This window comes from Myotis yumanensis, unplaced genomic scaffold, assembly GCF_028538775.1.
Source record: "Myotis yumanensis isolate MYYU_CA2020_CCGP unplaced genomic scaffold, mMyoYum1.0.hap1 SCAF_13, whole genome shotgun sequence".
NCBI classification, from domain to species: domain Eukaryota; kingdom Metazoa; phylum Chordata; class Mammalia; order Chiroptera; family Vespertilionidae; genus Myotis; species Myotis yumanensis.
This window is the reverse complement of record NW_027223764.1, coordinates 7275305-7294978: the sequence shown is the minus strand read 5'-3', so window position 1 is coordinate 7294978 and position 19674 is coordinate 7275305. Positions and strand designations below refer to the sequence as shown.

The 19674-nt window shown below is 43.4% G+C and overlaps 1 long non-coding RNA gene and 1 other non-coding gene across 5 annotated transcripts in view; one reads left to right on the top strand and one right to left on the bottom strand.

Moving 5' to 3' along the window:
- Positions 1-19674, top strand: part of LOC139021702 (uncharacterized) — a 74304-nt gene that overhangs the window by 7828 nt on the left and 46802 nt on the right. For 2 of the 4 annotated variants that reach the window (XR_011473534.1, XR_011473535.1), the window contains exons 2-4: positions 2639-2792; positions 3027-3146; positions 9048-9269. This is a non-coding gene — a long non-coding RNA (uncharacterized lncRNA). Of the gene's footprint in view, positions 1-2638; positions 2793-3026; positions 3147-6154; positions 8202-9047; positions 9270-19674 lie in introns of those variants that run through there. The other 2 variants (XR_011473536.1, XR_011473537.1) reach the window with 2 other exon arrangements.
- On the bottom strand, positions 2636-2800 carry LOC139022269 (U1 spliceosomal RNA). The gene has a single exon (XR_011473652.1). It is a non-coding gene; the product is annotated as a U1 spliceosomal RNA (small nuclear RNA).

The following is a 19674-nucleotide window of genomic DNA, read 5'->3' as shown; positions in this document are numbered from 1 at the left end:
GGCCATAAGGTCTATGTCTTAACTCTTCAACTGTGCCATTGTAGCCAAATGCAGCCATCAGCATAAGTAAATAAATGAGGGTGGCTATGCTCCAATAAAACTTTATGAAAATAGGCAGTGGGCCATAATTTGGGCACTTCCTCATAGGAAGGTCTGGAACCTTGCCCTCCATTCATATATCCAGACTCACTGGCCTCCAGTCAGAGCCTTCATGCTCAAACCCACAGGCTCCCTTCCTTCACAGGGCGCTCAGCCTGTCATATCCCCCTGAACCTGTGTATTCTTAACCACGATTACTGCCCAGATCACTGCTCAGATGTTGTTTTCTCAGGGAATCTTCACTGGTACCCTGAGACTGGGCCAGATTCCCCTGGTATGCTTTCCTAGTGTGCTCTACCTCTCCTCCATGTTTTGTGTCATCGTCGTAATTTTCAGTATTTCATGTTGATTTTCTGTCTGTCTCTCCATTAGATAATAATTTCCATATGTACAAGGCCCTGTCTGCTTTGTTCAGTACCTAGCATTGTGCTTAGTGTGTTGTAGTAGCATAATATATATTTATTACAAGAAAAGGGGGGAAGGGAGGGAGCAGAGGAGAGAGATGGAAATAAGAAAGGAGGAACCAGTCCTCTAAATCTGCCTGTTAAATGACTGAGCATTCAAGAGCAAAAAGATAAATGGATTTTTTCTTATGTGCCCATTGTTGACATCAGTAGAATGTGTAGACTTAGTGACACCGGGGTCCTTGTCCATCCAGACAATTGGTAGCCTTTGGTGCTTGCGGCTGTTCCCTGGAGGTGACATTGGATCTCAAGCTTGACTGTGGAGTTGGGGACTTTTTTTTTGCAGCCCTTTCTCCCAGCATCCTGACCCCTCACATTGCCTTCTGTGTGTCCAAGTTCTCTGTTAGGGATGCCAATCAAGGTCAGCTCTCCCAGAGTGCCCTTTCCTAAAGGTACGCAGACCTCCTGGGGGCAGATCCCAGCTCCAGGACATAATGGTTATATGACCTTGAGCAAGCCACCTAAACTCCCCAAACGTCAGTTTCCTCTCTATAAAATGAAGGTAATAAAATTACCTATGACCTGGGTTATTGAGAGGATTTAATGAGGTCATATGTAGGAGTTACTTCATTTAAAGTCTGACATACTTAGTGTCGATAAGTTAACTATTAATAGCTAAATTTTAGAAAAAGAACCATCTGATTATCTAATTGAAGCAATTGGGCCCATCCTTAAAATATTCGGGGTCCAGGCTGGAGTACAAATGGTCTAAATGTTTAAAAATTATAAATCAAGCTGTTAAATTGAATTTGTCTTCTCCGTCTATAATGACAAATATGGCTTCATAATGGCAAAATTATTTTAAAAATTGGAAAACTATAGTTTTAAATGACTGAAAGTTGGCAAAATATCAAAGACAACTGAACTTAATTATTATTATACTGCAGGCCCAGTGCACGAATTAGTGCACCAGTGGGGTCCCGTGGCTTGGCCTGTGGGATCGGGCTGAAACCGGCTCTCCAACATCCCCCTAGGGGTCCCAGATTGCGAGAGGGCACAGGTCAGGCCGAGGGACCCCAATGGTGCACAATTGGGGCCGGGGAGGGACACGGGAGGTTGGCCAGCTGGGAAGGAACCATGGGAGGGCTCCAGGGTGTATCCGACCATTCTTGCTCAGTCCTGATTGGCTGGACCCCAGCAGCAAGCTAACCTACCGGTCAGAGCGTCTGCCCCCTGGTGGTCAGTGCACATCATAGCGAGCATTGAATGGCCTTAGCATATCATTAGCATATTATGCTTTGATTGGTTGAATGGCTGACCGGCTGACCGAACACTTAGCATATTAGGCTTTTATTATATAGGATGTGTGCTGTTGATGGCCCAGAAATATTTGGGTGAGGATAACATAAGGCATATTTTATGATTTATATATTCTGTATAACTTATTTTTTTGCTTTCATTCCAGAAAAAAATTCACTAATTATTTCATTATAATCAAAATATACACATAATTTATGTGCCATTGACAATAGGATCTAAAGGATTAAAATGAACACGTCATTATATTCACAGAGTATCAAATTTGAATATATTTCCATCAAAAATGTAAATGAAAATAAATGTTAAAAATAAGAATTGAATTGAATATTTTAGAAGAAATTTTATTTTTAAAGCATGAAAAAAATCTTAATAATGAATAAAATGTTATAAATAAAATTGTTCAAATAAAGCTGCAGCCCAGCTGGCGTGACTCAGTGGTTGAGTAACCTTTGAACCAGAAGGTCAAGGTTCAATTCCTGGTTGGGGCACATGTCTGGATTGTGGGTTCGATCCCAGCGGGGGTTGTGCAGGAGGCAGCCAATCAATGATTCTCTCTCATCATTGATGTTTCTATCTCTCTCTGTCTCTCTCTCTCTCCCTTCATCTCTGAAATCAATAAAAATATTTTTTAAAAAATAAAGCTACAGTTTTTATTTGACATTTCAAAAATAGAATTAACTCTAAATATTTTTACAAAAATAAAACTATTCACAATTCCAGCATTCATCCTTTTAACTCAGTTGCCAATATACTAGTAAATCATGTTACCCTAGATTTACAAATATATTTGAGTAATATGAATTTTTTTTTTTTAGGGGAAAGCACAAATGCAGTCTCCCACTACCACAAATTATGCAGTCGAGTTTCCTGCATTTGTGGAAATCGCAGGGGTTAGCACTCCAGGAATACAATGGGGTGAGCCTCCCCCTGGGAAAAAGACCTTGGTGATCCTGGTATCTCCCCTACCAGGTAAGGAAGATTTGTTTAATATTATGTTTCTCAACTGCCTACGTGCACTTTTTTGTGTGGTTATGTTAATTCATCATGACTTTAGAAACTACAAATGGAACACAAATAAAAGGAAGAAAAAGATGCTCAGCATTGGCAGGAAGAACACTGTACTACACAAAAATCTGTGTAATTCATGCTGTCTGAGAGGAAGGAATTGACAAGTTAATTAATCTGCCTTTTCTGTTGCAACAGGCTCCTACCACTTCAATCCCCTGTGCCCTCTGGAACAATGTCTAGCTCAGATGTTGGCAGCAGCAACCCACAAACCTTCACAGCACTGGGACCCAGGAGCCTTGGTTTTGAGGACAAAAGGTAAAATGTGGAAAAGTTTTCCCTGGGGCCTGAGAGGTGGTGGTCCCAAGAATGGATTAGGGGTAGTGATGTGTCCGTTCTGAGCATCAGGTCCCCAGTGACAGAAGCATACACGTGTTACTTAATGTATGTGTGCATGCGTGCGTGTGTGTGTGTGTGTGTGTGTGTGTGAAAGAGAGAGAGAGAGAGAGAGAGAGAGAGAGAGAGAGAGAGAGAGAGAGAGAGAATGTGGGGTCCTCTAGGGCAGGAACCTCTTTTCTCTGCCCAGGTCTTAGAACAGTATGAAAAGGAATTGCCTGGATGGTTGACTGATAGGTCTTTTGGGGCATTTGCATTGTAACAAAGACTTCTGCGTAAGCCTCAAAGAATTCCTGGGATGAATGGGGCCTTAGAAGGCAATTTTGAGCCAAGGAGATGTACACTACCTCTTGCCCTCACTGTTCCTTACTGCCCACTACCCATCAGAAGAATGGGGTTCTACAGCTAAGCATACTCATTCTGACTCTGCATCTGTGTTGTCTGCTTTACCTAAGCACCAATAGAGCCACAATTTAGTAACAAAATACATTTAGCAAGCAAATATTTTAATTCTTTTTTCCTGATTGATAGCAGAGTTTCAGGGAAGTACTTTGACAAGTAACTTAATAATAAACACAGCAAAATAAAACAGAACTAATGAAAGAAAGTAAGATACTGATGTGCAGAAAATCTCAACACTGTCGTGTGTTTTTTTTTGTAATCAGGAAAAAATTACCAAGATGTATTACTCCTAAGTGCCTACTAAAAGCCTTTTTAAAATAAAGGTACTATTAATGGGCATCCTACGACTGAAATAAGCCCTCAAATAAAAATGAAGTTAAGCATAGAAATGGAGGCACAGAGATGCTAAGCAGTTTGCACAAGGCCACACAACTACTAAGTGGCAGGGACAGTATTCCAAGTGAGGTTCACCTGTGCCCAGATTCTGACCAGGTGACCACCATGACATACAGTGTATAATACACTAGCTCTTTGTTCCTTCTACCTCACAACCAGAGGAAATAAAGAATCAACATTAGCAGACATTCAGAAGGACCCTGGCTGAGCATCTTTCTTTTGCTTACTCTTCAGGTTCCCCCAAAAGACAAAGAAGTCTTATTAACACTGCAAATAGCTAATAAGCATGTGTTCAAGTGTTAGGTTAGGTTATAAGATGTTGTAAAGCAACACTTTCTGACTACCCTTTCCTATTGGGTAAAAATCTGACCACTGAATTTTGAAGTACTTGTTTCCTCTAATTACAAAATATTGACTTACTTCAGCTTACTTGAAGACGTTATGAGGTTAGTACTACAAGTTGGAAAAGTGCCAATAGGGCCTTGAGTACAGTTAACCCTTGAATAGCCTGAGTCCACTTATATGTAGATTGTTTTTAATAATTATGTACAGTACTGTAAATGTATTTTTTCTTTACGATTTTCTTAATAACATTTTCTTTTCTCTAACTTACTTTATTGTAAGAATACAGTATATAATACATATAATATTCAAAATATGTTAATTGACTATGTTATTGGTAAGGCTTCTGGTCAACAGTAGGCTATTAGTAGTTAAGTTTTTATTATTAATTTTTAAGAGTTCTTTATATTTCTGGATTTAAGTCCATTCTCAGATGTATGATTTGCAAATATTTACTCTCATTCTGTGAATTGTCTTTTCACTATCTTGATAGTGTCCTTTGAAGTACAAAGTTTTAAAATTTTGTTGAAGTCAAATTTATCTAGTTTTTCTTTGCTTGCTTATGCTTTTGGTGTCCTATCTTAGAAACCATTGCCTAATCCAAGGTCATACCTATGTTTTTAGTTCTTACATTTAGATCTAATCCATCTTTTTAAAAATATTTTTATTGATTTCAGAGATAGGAAGTGAGAGAGAGATTGAAACATCAGTGATGAGAGAGAATCATCTATTGGCCGCCTCCTGCACAACCCCCACCGGGGATCGAGCCTACAACCCAGGCATGTGCCCTTACCGGAATCGAACCTGGGACCCCTCAGTCTGCAGGCCGACGCTCCATCCATTGAGCCAAACCGGACAGGGCAGGTCTAATCCAACTTGAATTAATTTTGTATATGGTATGAGGTAGGGGTCTAACTTCATACATTTTCATGTAGATATCTAGTTGCCCCAGACCATTTGGTGAAAAGATTATTCTTTCCCTCATTGAATTGTCTTGTACCCTTTTCAAAAATCAATTGACCATAAATGTGAGAGTTTATGTCTGGACTCTCAATTCAAGACCTCAGAGCCTTTGCATAGGCAGTTCTTTTATAATAAAGTTCCCTTGCCTTCTTACCATACTGCCCCTTTATTCTTACAGGACTCTCTATCCTCTCTTCCAGGCATTGTGACACCCCTTCCTTAGACCTCATTGTTCTTAGCACATACTTTTATCCTTGACTCTGTCACTCCAAAGGGTGTTTAAATTTGCTAATATGCCAGTCATTCCAACTAGACTGTGCTTCTTGAATGCAGGGACAATAACTCCTTATCACTCCAGGACCAGGAATTCAAAGTGTGTTGAATGAATGATTTGAATTCACTTGGTATATGTAAACTACGGGTAGAAGAGTGACTAGAATTTTATGACCATTAACCCTGGAAAGCATATCTATGGGTATGTTTTTTATACAAACTGAAGAGGAGCTTTGACAATTATTGGATTCATTGAAAGTTTTTGACTTATTAAGAGCCTTGTCAGGCTTTATACATACATATTTAAAAGAAATCCATTTGAGGGCCTGAATGCATCGGTCAAATAAGCCAATGGTTGTCAAAACCTCTCTTTCCTTGGAACTCTATAGAAATTGACCTAGATGCTCATCCAACCTCTAGCAAATTCTGTTCTGATTTCTGCTAACGCTACTTTTCCTCAAACCACACTTGGGCTCATTACATCCTCTGATACCTTTGAAGATGTTCATGAGTTTCAGATGTTTTTATCCTCACTGTCTTACTTCCTGGCTCAGGTCAAAATGTCTTTGGACTGAAGACAACTCAAGAGCTGGCGAAGAACATTTATTCTGCCCTATTTAGACCACATACATTTTTATAGTCATTCTCATCCGAGCAAGAGTAATTAAGACTCTAGACTGAGAAGTGTACAGTCCTTTCCACAAAATTGCTTAGCTAGGCAGACCTTTCTTCTTCCATGTTCTTCAGTTACCTCAAAGATCTCTGGGATTGGGGTTGGGGGTGGATCGCTTTCCTAAAGAATAGGAGCCAAATGGTCTTTGGCCAAGGACAGTTTCCCAACACAGCATTTACTACTCCATTCATGTATTCTAATAAACAAAACTGACACATACTTCCAATGTAATATGAAGGTTAGGAATCTTCTACTTTGAAACTATTCCACATGTCTCAACTGTGCCAAGGATCTTTCAAAGGACTTCATAATACTTTTAACCACAAAGCCGCTACAAATGGCTTTGCCTTTGCATTAGAGTTCAGAGGTCATACGTAAACCTTGAATAAATTGCACTTAGTTTGTGAAATCAATAATTCTCTTATTGCTCTCTACTTGAGTCCTAAACTTTTTTATTAAAACATTTCTAAGTGCTCATTCTAATATCAAAACAGCAAAATTTCAGAAGACACTTTAGAGCCACAATCTATCAGAAGCAACAAAAATGAACAACAAAGGTCCACTTAGGAAAAACTGAGTTGAAGAGAGGGGGAGGGGGTTAAGCTCAAGCCCTTCCTCCCCTTCCTCCCATGGAGTTTCTGTCACATAGAAATATAAAGAGACTTACCACTCCCAACTTTTTTTTTTTTAAGTCAAATAATTTTGGGAAACAATGGGCTAACCTCTAATAAGCAAAGTCATTCCTTACTGCAGACCAGGGAGCCTCTAATATGCTCATGGGTGCATTACGATTCTCAAGGGAGAACATTGTGTAATTTTCTCTAAAGGCATTTGACCATGGAACATTTTTGTTCCAGGTCATCTCTTCTCAAAGTTAGTGTTCCATGGAACACACTTTGGGAAATGCTGCCTGACAACTTCTATAAGAGTCTAACTCCTGGGTTTGCACATAAATTCACACTCCTTTATTCATATCTGAAAACCCTCCTCTTAAGGAACAATCATGTGTCAAGAGGAAAAATGTTTATACAGCTTAGGGCATGTGTGATTTAATTCAGGGAAGTGTTTTCATGCTACTTGGCCAGAGCTAAGCCATATCCTCCAATATTGTTTTGCAGTAATAAACATGATTATTTTCATTTCCATCTGTTGGAATCCTGTGTCTCTCAATTAGTTTAAAACTCAGCAGAATTTTTTTTACTGGGCTCATTAAAACCTCAACAAGACCCATTAAGCTGAGGTTCCTCCAGACACATTTTGAAAACCACTGCTTAGGTTAATGGGGAGTAGGTGGGCATCACAGAGTTGAAAGCAAAGGAACAACAAGATCAAATCAAGAGCTGATGGAGGCAGGGATACCTGATTGAGTCAGGAAAAAGATAATGGGGACCTGATCCGGGGCAATGATGGTTAGAGAAGAGAGGAAGTCATGGAGGGGACAGATTGGTAGGCAGGACTTGATGGCTGATGGCTCTGGGTCAGGGGAGCACCTGACCTGGGTGACTGTGAATAGAGCTACATGAAGAAGAATAAAGGGGAAGGTCAATTGTGATCTTTATTTGAACTGTGTGTCCTCAACTCTCATGGTTAGAGGAGCGAAAAGATAGCATTGGTAATAGAGAGAATATGAGACTAGAGTGAAGCTTTCCTAGGGTTGGGGTAGAAAAGCATTAGGAAGGAACATGTGTTCAGAGAAGTCTTCACTTTGAAGCTTACCCTTGGAGGTTGCCTCACTTCCTGTCCAGGCCCGCAATTTGGGAGGTGACATTAGCAGCTTCTCAAGCAAGAAAAATACTTTCTTTTATTTATTTATTTTTATTTTTTTTAAATTTATCTTTATTGTTGAAAGTATTACAGATGTCCTCCCACCAAGGAAGTACTTTCTCATTTTCAGTTTACAACTACCATTCTGCCAGACACAGGTGTCTGCCTGCATCAGTGTTTCCTTGAGTTCCTATGAGTAGATCTGTAGGGGATGATCCCCATTGGCCCTGATAAGCAGGAACAACTGGGACTTTATCCCACTTACTTTACCAAGTTATGTCCGTGGGAAGCCCTGGCTACTGTGATTCACTTTCCACTAATTCCTGCACCATCTTTCTCATGGAGGAAATTAAACGAGATCACATCTGTGAAGCACCAAATGCAGTGCTTGGCACATAGTAGGTACTACTCATGTTAGTACCTTTCTTCTGATATTCACAGCCCTCAAATGTGCCAGATTGTCAAAAAGGTCATCCTAGTGGTGACCAACTTGGGTGTGACTCCTGGGGATAATAATTCTGTCCTCAAAAGATTGTTGTGAAGGTTCAATGTGATATGCCTTGTAAAGAGCCAAGTACAGTGCCTGATACCTAGCAAGTGTCAGTACACCATAGTAGCCGCATAGCTGTATTATCTTGAATACAAATTCAGAGGAGATGAGGGAAGACAGTGACTTCTAACATGATAGACCAGGCTTGAATCCAGCCTAGAATATTAAAAAAACAAAATGCCACACTTTTTCCCACAAATGCAAGTTGCTTTATTTACTTATCTCTTAGAATCTGTAAATAGTTTGTGTTGTGGGCTGTGCATCAGCTAGTCACCCCTACTTTGTAAGGAATATTTGGTAAACTTGTTTTAGAGCTCAATGTATATGCAAGGTAGTGAGTTGAATGGTGGCCCCCAAAGTCCTAACCCCAAGTACTTATAAAAAGTGACCTCATTTGGGAAAAGGGTCTTTGCAGATGTAATTAAGTTAATGATATTGAGATGATACCTGAATTCACCAGATAGGCCCTAAATCCAATGATCAGTGTCTTTAGAAGAGAAGAAGACACAGGAAGAGAGAAGAAGATCATGTGAAGATGGAGGCGGAGATTGGAAAGAAGCAGCCACAAGTCAAGGAAAGCCAGGAGTCGCCAGAAGCTGGAGGAAGCAAAGATTCTCCCCCAGAGCCTTGGTGGGAGCACAGCCCTGCTGGCACCTCCAGACTTCCGGTTTCCAGAAGGGAGAGGGAATAAATTTCTGTCGTTCTAAGCCACCCAGTTTGTGGGAATTTGTTACAGGAGCCAGAGTAAACTAATACATCTGGAACAGAAATGTACTCAAACTAACTTTGCCAACAAGAGATAGAAAGGGCATTTTCTGGAAGGACACGAGGGGACTTCATGGGTTCTAAGGACAGGAAACTCAGGCTGGCCTCATAAGGGACAAGGACCAGGCCTAGAAAGTTGGGAATAAGATGGCCCTCTCATTTGTGGACACTTGATCTTCTCCCTCTTGTCCTTCTTCTAACTCTGTCTGCAGGATAGCTCTCTGTGGCTCTTCATGCATGTGGCAACCTGACCTGTCTTGGCATCGCATTTCAAGTGCCTAACAGACCAGCACATGGCTCTGGGTCCGGATTCCAAATTCCAGGGACAGAGAATCCCTCAGCCTTGGTAGAATCAACTCTTGCCCAGGGGTGAGGCCTGGTGTCTGGGGGTGAGGAGGCTGCTGGCAGATATCCTTGAAGGTCTCTACTTGAATGCAAAGACAGTTTGAAGAGCAGACAATATCCATCCAGTCACCAACCTGGCAGGTCGGGGAGAGTCTGACCTTCTTTCCAAACTTACTCCCTGCATTAGACAACGTCCTTAGCCTTCTGCCCTCTGTCTCCTCAAACTCCTGTCGGGCAGGACCGCATCATATTTCTGAGGGAGGAAAGCAGTTGAAAAACCATCCATTAGATCCTCTTCCTGTTCTAAACGTGAAGCTCATCGACTGGCACAAAAACATTATTGATTTTTGTCTTTTATAAAAATCTTCTGAAACAACACATTTGCGCTACTCTTGGAAAAATATTTGGCCTTTTTTGCACTGAGATCTTCATTTGTAAAAATACCTGTTTATTTATTTTCATGCTGCCTTGGAAGGGCTCCTGTAGGCCAGGCAGTCCAGGAGATGCTTGGAGCTTGAAGGAGGGCCTTTGCCTGTCGTGCCTTTGATCAGCAAAGCAAAGCCTCAAAGCAAACAGAAATCCAAGCCAGGCAGGGAGGGCTCTGTGGTAGAACAAGAGAAACGGGTTCTGGGGAGAGTTCCATTCCTTGAACTTTATTCTATCATCTAGGAGAATTTGTTGAATGCATACTAAGTGCTGGGCATTAGCCTAGAGCTAGGATTACTGAGGGCAATAAACGGGACACTGTGGGTCCGGCATGGAGGCTATGGCCGTGGGACAGGCAGGCAGAAATAAAAGAAAATGATGCAAAATGAATGCATGACTGCAAGCGGTAACAAAGGTCATAGAGGAAAAGGTGCCTGGCATAGTAAGAGTGAATAAGTCAATAATTAGCCCAGTGGGTCAGGGAAGGCTTCTCTGGGGAAGGCAGATTTCCCTGAGATCTGAAGGGGGAGTAGGTGTTTAATTAGATGAAGCTGACAGGAGTGGGGAGGCAAAGGGAATATTGCATACAGATAGCTATTCATTATGCCATCCAGGTAGAAACCCATAAAATGCAAATTAGAGACATATGCACTTGCAGGCCCACAGACTGGGGGAAGGATGAGATGCCAGGCAGTTCTGCTCTGCTTTTTTGCTCTCTGCAGATGCTGGAAGCTGCACGAGGTTTCCCCCCAGGTCTCTGGCCCCAGGTCGATCTCCCTGTAAGAGGCTGTAAGAAGAGGCTCCCGGAAGGCCCGGCCTTGTTGAGTGCCCTCAGGCCTCTCTGCATCAGTGTCATCTAGATTCTAGAGGGTTTCAGGGAGCTCAGTCTAAAGGAGCCTGGGCAGACAGAAAATGATAGATTTTGTCAGAAAGAGAATTAATTATGAAAAGAGGAGCTCTTTGGTTTTCTTTTCTCTTGTCTCTGAACGGAGAAGATGGGAATCTTGGGGCACAGGAAGATGCCCCCCTGAGATTTTCCCACCTGAGATGTGCCTATGTGAGGTCTGCTAGTCCTCGGAGAAGGCCACCTGGAAGAGTAAGTTTCATACCCCAGGAGCAGGAATCAACGAGGGGGAAAGTAGAGGCCATAAGTAGAGGGCACTTCGCTTCTCCCCAGCACACTTTCTTGGCCGTTCCTGATGGCCCTCTCCTTCCTGGGTGTTCCAGGAGCCGGGGTGCCCCTCTAGCTCCTGGTCTGCTTTATAACGCTTTGCCGACATGTCTGTCTTCCCAGCTGGTTGCTGGGCTACTCAATGGGCTGTATCTTTTCCTGCTTTTGTTGTGTGTCTAACACCTGGTATTCACACGATAAGCATTCAATACAGATTCATTAAAGGACTGAATACATGGGTCTTATTAATTTCTACTCAGCTTTAGTCCCAAACATTTTGAGGCTGAATCATGGTGCTTAGAAGTAGATGAATGCGATGAGATGAAGGGTATTGTTCACATTGCCTTGTACATTAGTAGGTGCTCCATTGTGACTTACGGAGTGGGTGCTTATAAATATCTCCATGTTAATGCTCTGGCATTTATATCGAGCACAATTTATTTGTTAATGGCATCGATCTTGTAACAAAGCAGCACTTTGGAGCAGCATTCACACATCCCTAAGTGAGTTACTCCAGTGAGACAGAGATCTTGCCATCACCATTCTCTATGTACGCAAGACTCTATGCTTCTGCCCTTTGATTAAAGATAGGACATAGGTATTTCTCTGTTTTGATTGTTGTTGTTATTTTGTCCTATGCCCGACCTTCGTAGGTCAGGACATCTAGTTTTCCTAGTGAGTGTGTGTCTGTGTGTTCAGGAAACAAAGGCTGACGGTCATTCAGCAAAGGCAGTTGAGGTTCCTGTATCTCCTCCTTGCATAATCACTCTTGCCAGTTACATGAGCGTGGGAGGGGGTGGCTGCTTGCCAGCATGGTCTGCGCCTTTGGATAAACAAACATCAATATTTATCAGAGCTGCTCCGGTGTGCTTCCTTGGCTGCTGGAACAGGGAGACCTCCCTGTGCTTGTATATAGTTTTCTCTGTATGAGATAAACATTTGGGGCCATTAAGAGGGTGGGGGGAATGTTTGTACTCTGCTCCCGAGTTACCTAGGCTAATTTACCACATTAGGAGGCCTCATAATTCATTAATAATATACAAATACAAACCAAGGGAAGAAATTGCCTTGTTAATTGACTTTTGTGATACAAATCTAAGACTCACTGGCTTTAAACATTACCTAGCAGCTGTGCGTGTACCACACACTTCAGAGAAAGCAAAAAGCCACCCAATGAAAAGACTTGAAATCATTGACTTTGGAAACAGACACTCCCCTCCACTGCTTCTCCCTAGGAATCTGGAGGTAGAGGAGACAAGGAAAGGAGACAAAGAGATGGAGAGAGATCCAGCCATCCTAGAATGCAGTCAGGTGTACTGCCAGTGAGGGCTAGGCTATGCTGGGCCATGCTGGATTGTGCTGGGCTGTGTAGGGTGTTGCCAGGCTCCCTACCCCAGCCCAGATGGCAGCCAAGCTTGATTAGAAACAGTATCGCTAGGCTTAGCTGAGTGGTCCAATCAGGAGCAAAGTTCATTGGTCTAACGAAATCTTCCCCGCTGACATCCCTAGGCGAGGCTGCTGCCACTTGTGCTCTGTGATCAGTGCCTATGGAGAAGACGTGGAATTTTTGTCAGTTCATTAATAATGAACTGGGAGGTAGTAAAGTCGAGTGATGAGGTTTCACAGGTCAGCCTTGATGGTCAAATGGATCTCAGATTTAAATCCTCTCTCTCCCTGTGACTGCCAATCACCCACTCCTACCTGTATGCAGCTGGAATTTCAAGCTCATAAATGTGACTTAGGCATTAGCAACCTCATCATTTCCTTTGAGTCGGCAGTGGGGTTACCTGGATGACAACCTGGCTCCTCCTTAAAGAAGCCACACACCCATGGCATGGGAGCCATGTGGATTTCACTGCAGATTTCATTAGGGAGGCAGAGGGGAGACTGCTTGCATGCCCCGCCGCACACAGCCTTAACCCTCCTGCTTGAGTTGCCTGTTCTCCCCAAGGTGGTCCTGGATAGCTTTGCCTCTGGGAGTTTTCCTCTGTGACCTTGCTCTTCGGAGTCTTCCAATTTCTCCCTTTCTTGCCTTTCTTGATTTAAAAAAAATAATAGAATATGAGATCTGTTGTTCGAAGCTTGAGATTCATTTTTCTAGTCTGTAAAATGGAAATGAAAATAATTCCTACCTCATAAGGAGAATTAAATAATTGTGAACTCTAAAGCGATGTTTCTCCAACACGACCTTTGAAATCAGTTTAATGGGTTGCTAGCAGCATTTAAAAAATGAAGTAGGATAAATAGAAAATATCAGAGGGCATCACTTATAGTAGGGGTACGTTTTATTTTGTGAATCTTTTCGTTCAGTTTTATATATGTACTAGAGGCCCGATGCACGAAATTTGTGCAAGAGTAGGCCTTCCTTCCCCTGGCTGCTGGCACTGGCTTCCCTCTGGCACCCGGGACCCAGTCCTCCCTCGCAGCTCCGGCTTTGTCTGGAAGGACGTTCAGTCTAATTAGCATATTACCCTTTTATTATTAGAGATTTGCACCACTGTAAAATGAATTTTTTACTATAAGTTATGCTAAAAAATGTTTGAAGTATTTGTCATTAAATTCACTTTCAGTCTTGAGTTAGAGCTCTCTGGGACTTAAGGAGCCACACAACCCTGTTATTGAAAGATCAGAGACCTCCAATCTAGCCCCCAGCCAGGAAGCTGTGATGTCACACAAAAGTCATATTCTGGCAACCCAGGGACTAAATTCTGTTCATAAATATTTTTGTTAGGTTCACATAGCATTTACAAAAAAAAAAAAAAAAATCTGACTTAATTACTGTAATTTGGAAATCAGGAGATAGGACATAAAAATCTAGATTTTCACTTTCTTTGGCAATTTGAAAGATGTGGCTATACCAGATCTTTCCTGCAGTCTCGATCTCACCTGTGTCTTCATTTGTCTCCTGCCTGGGTTCAGGAAGCACTAACGGCTACTCCGTGACCTGGAGTCCTTCCCTCCTAAGGCTCAATATTTGGTTTAGAGAATCACAAAGCTGGAGGTCCAAACCCTCATTTGTAGGAGGAGGATAGACGCTGAGGAGGTGCCTCACCCAGGTCACAGGGATCATTAGTGGTGCGGATGGGAAAAGCAACTGGTTTCCATCCTCCTGGGTCAGCACTCCTGTTCAGTCTCATAAAAATGGAGACTTTCTTAAGAGATGTGCTTGACTCACCTCAAAGGTCATCAGCCCTCACCTTTTCCCTTTGTGTAGGCCAAGGCAAATGTTGTAAAAGTGCAATTAGATCCAGAGTGGCTCCTGCTTGTCTTACACAGTATTTACAAATCTCTGTCTTTGCCCTCCTTGACTTTTCCTCCTGGCCTTCTGTGGCTACGGCTGCTTTGAGTGTAGCATCTGCTGGTGGAAGACATCCAGGCAAAGTGATGCACCCGAGTGGGCATTTGGAAAGGACATGCATCCCCAGTGTTGTCTGGCTGTTTGCTTCACCCTCTTGTAGTTGGAGGACATAGAAAACCAGCTTGGAGTGCATTTTTTGTCCAGTGAGGTCACAGGCAGTGCCAGCATCAGCAGGCTGGCGTGTGTGTAACTCCCTGATCCCGCGAGAGAGAAGGTGCAGGGCGGCCCAGATGGGACCGTTTTTAGAAGGGGAAGCCACCTTGTGCCAGGCACAGGGCCAGGAACTTGACAGATATTTTGGTAGTTTTAAATTTTTAAAAATTTGTTTTGTGTTATAAAAATAGTTAAACCTATACAAAACTACAAAGAAAAATGTATAAACCTCTATACATCTGTCACACAGAGTCGATGTTTGTCAAGATTTTACTACGTATACTTCCTAACCCCCGCTTTTAACTTTTACTTTGACATATAATTTACATACAGTAAAATGCAGAGATCTGAAGTGTACATTTTGATGAGTTTTTTAAAGCTTTATTATTTTGAAATAATTCCATGTTTACAGAAGTCGCAAAAATAATACAAAAAAATTCCATATACTCTTCAGTGAGATTCACCAAATATTAACAAAATACTACATTTGTTTTATTATGCATTACGCACATACACACATTATTATTATTCTTCTGAACCAGCCTTAGGCTGATGACTTTTGCCAAATATTTTTGCCCATGTAATCATCACTCAGATCAAATTACAGAACATTCCACATCCCAGAAAGTTCCCTGGTGCCCTTTCCCACTTCTCATTTTTTATTTCTTTTCATTCATTTAATTTCCTTTCAGTTTTCATTCTCAGTTTTAGTCTTGCTTGTTCTTGAACCTGATGCAAATGGAATAATCCCATTTTATTTCTGCTTGTTATTGTGTTGATCCTCACCCAAGGATATTTTCTCCATTGATTTTCAGAGAGAGAGAGACACATTGATGTGAGAGAGACTCATCAATTGGTTGCCTTCCACATGTGCCTCGACCAGGGTGGGGATTGAACCTGCAACCCAGGTACATGTCCTTGACCAAGAATCAACCCATGACCCTCGGTGTGTGGGCTGACGCTCTAACCACGGAGCAATGCCAGCCAGGGCTCTGCTTAATTATTTTCAAGCAAACCCCAGCTCTCAGGTTATACATCTCTACGTACTTTTTTTAAAAAATATATTTTATTAATTTTTTACAGAGAGGAAGGGAGAGAGATAGAGAGTTAGAAACTTCGATGAGAGATAAACATCAATCAGCTGCCTCCTGCACATCTCCCACCAGGGATGTGCCCGCAACCCAGGCACATGCCCCCAACCGGAATCGAACCTGGGACCTCCCAGTCCGCAGGCCAACGCTCTATCCACCAAGCCAAACCGGCTTCGGCTCTACGTACTTTTTAAGTATCTCTACAAGTCATGGGCATTTCTTCCTTACATAATCACAGGGCCAATGGGATTATGTAAAATGTCTTCATAACAAACTACTCAGATTACCTCCGTTTTCCAGGTGAGCACACAGCCTCCAGGAGGCACAACGCTCACCCCAGGTCACCCAGCAAGCAGCTGGTGAGAAGGCAGTCTTCCTTCCAGGCCCACACTTTTACTTCGGAGTCTCTGCTCGTGGCCCCAGTGCAGGGTCCCAGTAGAGCTGTGTGTTGCCTGTTAGGGAGCAGGAAAGCCTGACAACCGTGTGGCCCCTTTCTTTCCGTTTCTCTCAGCTGGGCCCCCACAGCACATGACAGTCCCAAAATGCACTCCCAGGGACCCTGGGAGCACCCCGGCCCACATACACACTCATCCACACCCGCACGTTTAACCACGGCTGCCTGCTGCCTCTGGCTGCCTCTCTGGAAGGACAGAAGGAAGGAAGCAGCCCTAGTGGCTGCTGGACAGACTGGATCTAGGCCTCCCAAAGGCGCTAAGATGAGTTCAAGAATCAAAGTGCAGACAAGACACATGCCTTTGAAATTTTAGGCCCTATTTGCAAACGAGTTCTAAAAATACACAAACCCACATTTATTAAAAAGAACACAAAGACCCAAAAAACTAAACCCACAGCAATCTGTTCTTCCAGAAGACAATTAGGTAGAAACAAATCCAAAAAAGCACCCCCATCCCCACCCCAGAAGCCGAGCACAGAACTTAACAGGAACATATAACTTACCGGAAGCCTGAATCAGCTGCTAATAATCATGATTTTATCCAGTCTCGTAAACTGTAGGGTCCACGTGGCAACTAGATAAGTCAAACCCTTAAATGTATTCACAAATCAAACCTTAACACTCTTCCCAGAGGACGTATTTGTTTGGCAAAAATACCCTTATTGCTAGTTTCTAAAACAAAGCTGGATAGAGCTATTTAAAGGGAAGTGGATATTCCGCAAAAATGTATTTCCCAGGAACTTAGAAATGGAATCCTCCCCACTGCCCCGCCATCAGCTTCTCTGCTCTCCACATGGTGGGCCAGTCGAATACAAGACTTTGAAGCTGTGTTTCCTTTTCAGGCAGAGAGATCAAAAGAAGGGCCTCGTGGACTTGGTGATGGGGGCCTGGGGGACTGAGAGGGGACGGGGATGGTTGAGGCTCCAGCATCTCTCCTTCCCTCCCTTCTAATATACTGTTTGGCTCCTTTGTAACCTGCTTCATGCACTAAACCTCTGTATAAGATTGCCTTGGAAAACCACTGGTCTCATCCTTTTTTTTCCTTCTAAGAAAGTCCACACGAGGGTGTGAAATTCCCTGGATTGTCAGCACCCTGCAGTCCTAGTCTGATGCCCATGGACTTGTCACTACGGTGATGTTTCCCCCCTCCCTCACTGCCCCCGATGACTTATTGGTATCCTAGAGGGACAGTGTGATTTATTATGGGAACCAGCAATACATGAAGGCTTGAGAGATCTTTAAAAGTTCTTTATCTCCTCCCTTTACTCCTCCTTCTTGTCATTATCATTATTATAAAGATACATGCTCATTGAAAAATTAGTAAAACAGAAAAGTAGGACAAAGACAAAAAAAAAAAACCCCTTCATCATCTATTGCTTAGAGACCAGAAGGTGTATTTTTGTCTTAAACATTTAAAAATGCCCTAGATCATACAGTATTGCACCCTGCTTTTTTCACAGGTATTTTTCAGTGCGAGTATTACCCGCTGACTATATAATATTCCACTACAGGGATGCCCCAAGATTCCATACAAGGGGGGAGGGGTTCCTTTCTAAGAAAATTGCTTAAAACACTTCCTAACCTTTCCCTGAGGAACTCACTTCTATGACATGAACCAAGGAATGTGTCATTTTGCACACTGCCCATATTCATGCACTCAGCCATAAAGAAGCCCAGCGAAGCCGAGTTGGTATGACTCAGTAGTTGAGCATTGAACTATGAACCAGGAGGTCAGGGTTCAATTTCCGGTCAGGACACATGTTGGGTTGTGGGCTCGATCTCCAGTGTGGGGCGTGCAGGAGGCAGCTGATCAGTGATTCTCTCCTGTCAATGATGGTTCTATCTCTCGCTCCCTCTCCCTTCCTCTCTGAAATCAATAAAAATATATATTTTAAAAAAAGAAGCCCAGGGAAGAATGGACTTATAAAGACTATTCCTGTGGAGCAGGCGAGTGTGGGGCCGAGGCCTGTTACCCAGGAAAATGCTCTCAAGTGCTCTGCCGTTCGTGGAGCTGGAGTACCTTGGCTTCTCAGTAATAAATCACTTCCTTGGAGCAGTTTCAGGAGCACCTGCTGCCCTCTCATCTCATTAATCATACCCGTGCTTCAGGCTCTCAAAGCCTTTCCCAAACCTTTATGATTCCCACCGAAGGACCCAGAAAAAGGCCCCCTCTCCCCCCTGCGTCCCCAGAAGCCGCGCTGGAACATACAGCACTATAGGATGCAATGTCCGAAAGGAATGCCCGAAGTCTTTGCTGGATGCTGGCTCCCCGCTGGGCCTGGCGCCAAGGAATTATAAGTATGAGATTTCATTTCATCCTTATGGTCACCTTATGAGGCAGGGATTGTTCTCTCCACTTTGCAATGACGAAAGCGAGACTCAGCGAGAGCTCGGATTACTTGCTCAAGGTCACCAGGTAGGATGGACAGAACTGGGCTGGAACCCACCTCCCTGCCTTGAACCCATGTCCTGCACCCCAGCCTCTTGCTCAGGATCTCAGCCACTTGACGTCTCCGCTTTGTGGACTATGGATCTTATCCTCCACCCACACCAGGACCCCGTCTTCATGAAAGGCAGGGAGGACTTCTGTCTCCCAGCAACGCCTCCTCCCAGACCTGCTCAGCACCGAAGGCAAAGAAGCACCCTTGGCCCCCGCTCCACCAAAGACCTCATGACCTCCCCAGAACCTGAGTGTTCAGGGAAAGGGGGCAAGAAGAACCCTCTGGACACAGGGCCTTTTGATTTTATTTCATTTCACAAACACAATGAGAAAAAAAAATCGTGCTAATAGGATTGCCAACTCAGCAGGCCTGGGCAAGCACCAAGTAAATATAGAACATCCTGGCACACCTTGAGATTTACGACAAGTTGGGAACAATGACAGGCAGCCAGAAATTAATCAGGAGAGGTGCCTTTTACTAAGGGGCAGGGGGTGGGGGGTGTGGAGCGAGAACAAGTGTGCACGGCAGCCATGATGACCAACTCCAGTTGATTTTGTGCCAGTTCTGGGGGTGGGTGGTGGGGGGGGCGCCATCGCTCCCAGGAGCAGAGGAAGCAGCCAAGCGGTTCTCTGGGTGCCTGAGTGCTTGCTGCTCTGACCTCACCAGCTTCTCCTCATCCTGGAGTCCATTGTCTGCAAAGGACAGACTTCTTCTGATCCAGGGGTGATAAACCCCTTGTGGTCCCGAGCCCTGCCCTCCAGCCTCATTGGGAAGGCGCAGAGCCTTCTGGGTCAGCAGCTCTGACTCGGGGCTGAGGGACCATGGCCAGACTCTGAACTGCTCTCTACCATCTCCTGGGCTGGGCTGATCTCGTGGGCATCTT